A 5,978-nucleotide genomic window follows, 5' to 3' on the forward strand; every position below is an offset into this window, starting at 1 on the left:
TACCTTGCTCAAACCCAAGTCAACCTAATTTCAACCTATGTTCACCCCAGGTCAACACAAGTCCAACCTAAATCAAACCCAAGCCAACTCAGGTCAACCAATGTTAAAACCAAATGGAGCTCTATTGAACCAAGCTCAATTTTTAGCTACGTATAGATGAACCTTTGCTAACCATAGCTCACCCCTAGCAAAGTCTAATCCAAGCTGAACAAAAGTCATAGCTTGCAGTATTTCATGTTTAGTAAAATAAAAAAAAAATCAAAATTCATGTTCCACGTTTCACATATCATGTGTAGTCTTTATATATATCAAAAATAAGAAAATAAAAAAAATGGAAAAAGGGAGAATGAAATAGGAGGAAGAGAACATCTCCAATGTTATTTTCCTCATACATACTTAACAAGCTACATAAAACATAATGATAAAACCAAATGGAGAACACAATCCTAGAAAAATAATTGAGAAACTCAAAAATTATGAAAAATATTGATTTTCAACTTAACTAAAAATTTAAGAGCTAAAACAAGTCAATAATTAAATATTAAACTCCACACAAAATTTAAAACACACCAAATTAAGGAATGAGAACTGAGCCTAGGTTGATTTGACACATGCCCTATGTTAGCCAACTTAGACATACGAACGAAGGTTCACACACATACCCTAGATTAATCCAAGTATAGAAACCTACCTTAATTAAAACAAAGTACTAAGACATATAAAACAAACAACCTTACAACTTGAAACTAGATGGAATTCTCTTGCATGAGGTAACCCATGATTACTGATAAAAGCATTTAAAATTTTTTTGAAACTAAAAAACACTCCATATGCCATGTTCATGATGCCTAATGAGGGTCTCTAGTTATTAGGTTGGTTATATTTGGACACAAACATACCCGGAATGACAGGAAAACATGGAAATCTAGATTGAGGGAATTATTCCCAATATCTAGGTTAGTCCACCTATTTAGATTCTTATAGAGTCTAGGGGTATTCTATGATTAGGGCTTAACCTCTTACCCAACTCTATCCTTTGATTTAGGGCTACCAATAGCTTTAAACCATTCAATCCAAATCATTCTTGATCTGTTCTTGATTAAATCTGATCAATTAAAATTCTTCAATCTCTTAGTTGAGTTTATCTCATTGGATGGTAAAAACCATTTATTTAAGCCTTGTAATGACAAACTACCTACAAACTACATGTCCCATCTCATTGAGCTTAATTCCTCCAATACTCGAAATTGGATCCTTCCCCTCTACCACCTCAAATTTGAAATTTCAACTCTCTAATCTGGATAGCCTAGGTCATTATAATAATAAAGTTTTTTTAAGGGCTCACGGCTCTTGAGATATATTTAACTATACGGGCTTGTCCTTATATGGAATCTAACCCCAAAAAAAAAATCATATATTACATTCATAAAGTTAGAGAAAAAAATCTTGATTTTGTAGACTTAAGAAGATTTTTTGTCATTCAAACGATTAAGCCTATTTTAAGATAATATTTCCTCCTCTGAGAGTGGTAGACTATTCTTCAAATGCTGTTATCAGACACTTATATAAAAATCTTCAAAAAATTTATGAAGTGTAGAGACATATAAATCCCCCACCAAATAGATGGTTAAGTTTTCATGTGCATGGAAAGCTGGATTGCCAGTAAGATAATTTTAAATTTTAATTCCCACTTCTTATTGTTGATTATATTTTCAATTACCGGAATGGAAAAAATTATTTGTTCTAAGTTCAATTTATGAAGTGGAAATCAACAAATTTGAATGAGTAGTCGATAAGGGGAAGACTGCTTTTAATATACATAATGAATTATTTAATTGGAAAGTAAAGTCATTTTAATTATTAAGCGCACTAAGCACACTCATGCACCTAATGAATCATTTTAGTGGCCATTTCTCTCTATAAAGTTAAATATAATTTAGTAAATGTAGAATCCATTGTGAGTTGGCCAATTCTATAATCCTTCAAAGAAGTGCAAAAATTTAATGAGTAAGCTACATCTTAATGCTAGTTCATTAAAAAATCAACTTAATCATAAATCTTATTACAAAATTTTAAGGTTTAAAAATTTTTTATTTGAATTATATCTCCTTTTTAAGTTTTGAATGCCTATGAAAAGAAGTCCCAAAAACTCTTATTTTAGGTCTCTATGATTTTAGTCAAGCATTTGAGGTAGAATATGATTCTTTAAGTGTTGACATTAGTGCTATTTTTAGTAAGTGGGGACACTCTAAAGCATTTTTCAGTGAGAAAGTAAGTGATTCTTGATAAAAAAATTTTAACCTATGATAAGGACTTCAATGTCATAGTTTGAGCTTTGCACCATATGAATCATTAATTTTTGACTAATGAGTTCTTTTTCTTTTTAAACCATGAAGCTTTTAAAATATTTTATAGTTAAAATAGATTAGAAGGGAGACATATCACGTGCTACACACTTGTCAGCATTCTGATATACGTTGAAATACAAGTCAGGGGAGGGTAACCAAGTAGGTAGTGTGAAAAACCACATATACTTGATGCTTCAGATGTTGCAAGGAAAAGTTGTAGGCTTTGAATTTATTAAAAAATTAAATGTAAAGGATGCATATTCTTAAAGCTTATGATGAAAATGCCTTGTTGGACCACAACAAAGCTTTCATATTGAGAATGTATACATTATTCTTTCTAGTGCTCACCTTCTCATTCCATATTTTTCTAATCAACTTTCCATCATGTCATAGTGCCACAAGAGTTTATTAGCCAACCATTTGCCTGAGATAAAACTGTGGCCCTCATCAATAAAATTTTGATTAGCCAATACTACCGTGTGATGTGGATTTTTTCATTAGTTAATGATGAGTTTGTTGATATGCTAAGACTCATTGACAGAATGTAGGACTTTGCAAACCACTTTAGGCTCGAAGGTTCTTTCAGTTGATATTAATATCAACATTGTGTTAGGACTTCTTTGAGATCAATGCAACAAAGAATCAATCATGGTTTTTCAAAAATGACTAATTTCATAACTCGCACCAAATTATTGGGTGTCACCTTTATTTCAAATATATATTTCAAAGAGATACTACAGTTACATAGGATTTTGAAGACTATCACTTCTGATCAACATGATAAATTATTAGCTATCTTTGGAAGATGCTATGAGGAAAACTAGGTACTAAATTTCAAGTTAGTTTTGTTGTACATCCAGAGGAAATTGACTAGACATAAACTATTAATCATAAATTGGAAAACTTGTTGTGTTAGTTTGTGATAGAAATTATTCAATGATGGGTCCTCATTTTAGCTCACGAGAAATCTTTCTTCAACTGTTTCTGCAATTAGACTGTGGGACAAAGTCCATTCAAAGTTGTGCATGGACACAACCCTATTACATTGTTTAAAAAGTTGTCCCAACTAACACCCAATTCTAATAGTCCCAATGGAGAACAGCACAACAAATAATTTAAAACTTACAACTTCAGGTCTAAGAATGATATGATAGAATGCTCCTGATTAGGCCCAAGCCAACATGTCTAGAAGAGCAATAAATACTGGACATTGATTCAATTATTAATTGAATGATTTAGTCTACGACATCTATAACTACCAAGAAATGGACCTCTATTATTGGGGATGTCATTCTTACACTAGAGCAAATAGAACTTTAACTTTGAAGAAAACTAATAGCTATCAAATAGATCTACTAGTAGAAGCTAATGTGATGTAAAATTTCAAAGTTGTCGATATAACTCCTTATTATGAATAAGAGCCTTTTCCACTTTGGGGGAATGAAGCAAAAGCTGAATTGAATTGAAAGCAGCAGACATTAAGGGTCGTAACTCATGGATAATTTGTTCGTGCATGTTATTATTATGTATATGTATTGGTGTTCTAATTTTGTTTAGTTAGGTGATTCGTCCTTTTTCTTTTATTTTGTGGCCTCGAGAGATGTAATATAAAATGCTAAAGGAAACTCTCGGCAAGAAGTGTCTTAAATTGCTTCAGGTGATGGAAATTTAACTGCAAAAATATGGCCTAGTTTTTCACAAACAGCTCACATCCGGCTCCTCTTGTCACCCGTGTTCGATTCGTTTGCTAAGCAGAATCGTACTTGAATAATTTTTTTGGCGTTTGATATATAAACGAGCCAAACATGAACAGAGATTTGTTGTTCATGTTCGACTCATTTCGACTCAAAATAATTAAAATAGAATTTGATTGACTATAAAGCTACAAAAATTTATAATAGATTAAAATTATTAATTAAATAAATATAATAAAAATATATTAATATCTATTTAAATGAATATTTTAATATAAATAATAAGTTTTAATTCTCGTCATTCTCTTGTCATCCTACCTGACATCCTACCCCATCGTGACTAAGGTCGTCAAAAAGGCTTGATGTTCACTAATAGCTCGTGTTTGACTCACAAAACAAGTGAGCCGAGCATGATCAAATCTTTCGCCCTCAATACATAAGCGAGCATAACACAAACTGTGGTATTTTTTAACGGGCCGAATACGAGTCAAGTTTGGGCACACTCAACCTCTGCTTGAGCATGCCCCTATCCCTGTGTACTGTTTTCCAAACACTTGTGGTTGCACTTCTTTTGTCGCTTTCTTCTCTTTCAGACACTACATCTCTCCCAACAGGTGAAGCTCATATCCATTTGTTTTGTTGAAGATTATTAGAAAAAATAGAAATATTTTGTTCATTATGTAAATAAAATAAGTTAAAAAAAATTAAAACTGTTTTAAATAAATGTAATATAAAAATGATTGAATTTTTATTTTATTTTATTTTATTTTATTTTTGATGTGCCATTTTCAAGACAATTGAAAGTTGAGTTATTCTTTACGATGGACGAATGCTGGCCTCCGGTCATAATATAGAAGTTACCCAATACTGATTTGACACCCTGAATTAGAAAACGGAAATGTTAGTGATGCTCATCAGACTGCACCAAGGATGATCCTGTAGGAGTCGTTTGCTAAAATTCAACGTGTTGACATCGAGTTATTACGGCTATTTTTTGACGTCGGAATGTGAAAGAAAGAGCAAAAAAAAATTTAAAAAAACCTTAAATTACTACTTTTAAACTCATAATCAACCAACAGATATAGAACTTCTATTTATTACCCTCCACTCCAAAAAAAATATAAAATAACTTTAACAAGATAATAAGTCGATATTAACTCGCAGATTTCGGAAAAACTATTACGTCCAGACTCCGGACGTATAGATACATCCGAAGTCCAATGAATCACCACCACGTGGAGCTGATAGAAAAAAAAAACTCATTTTCTTGTGATCCGACTCGGTAACATAGGGGAATATTCCTCTTGTGTTATTCCGCATCATTCAGGTGTTATTATGGGTGGTATTGATGTGTTATTTATTTTGTTATTATAACACCGAAAATATTCTTAGAACACAATAATATATGAATGCAATCACAATAACAACTGAATAACACGGGGGAATATTCTTTTGTGTTAAAACAAATTTTTTTTTATTTTTCTGTACCTCGACGTGACATTATTTCTTTGACGTAATTCCATATTTAGAGGGGGTCAAGCTTCTTTGTCCTTAAAAAGTGTACTTTCTGAATCAAGTTTTAATCAGCTAGGTGCTTGAAAGCTTAATTAATGTCTAAGCAAATTAACTATTAAAACTTTGTTTTTTAGTGACTCCAATCAAAAATTTTTATATTGCTATAGTTTTTGCTCAAAACTATTAAAACAGAATGCAAAATTTAATTTTGTTTTGGACTAATATAATGTTTTATTCTTCTAATGCCATCAATAAAAATAAAATTATAATTAAATAATAGTTTGTGATAGCGACATTCATCCAACCTACAAAATTTTGTTTTCTCAAAGATTTATACTCTGCAGCTTTACTTAAGATATCGAAGATAACATCATGACCGAGTGATCGGATATATATATATATATATATATATATATATATA

The sequence above is a fragment of the Phalaenopsis equestris genome, unplaced genomic scaffold (assembly GCF_001263595.1).
Source record: "Phalaenopsis equestris unplaced genomic scaffold, ASM126359v1 Scaffold000538, whole genome shotgun sequence".
Lineage (NCBI taxonomy): Eukaryota > Viridiplantae > Streptophyta > Magnoliopsida > Asparagales > Orchidaceae > Phalaenopsis > Phalaenopsis equestris.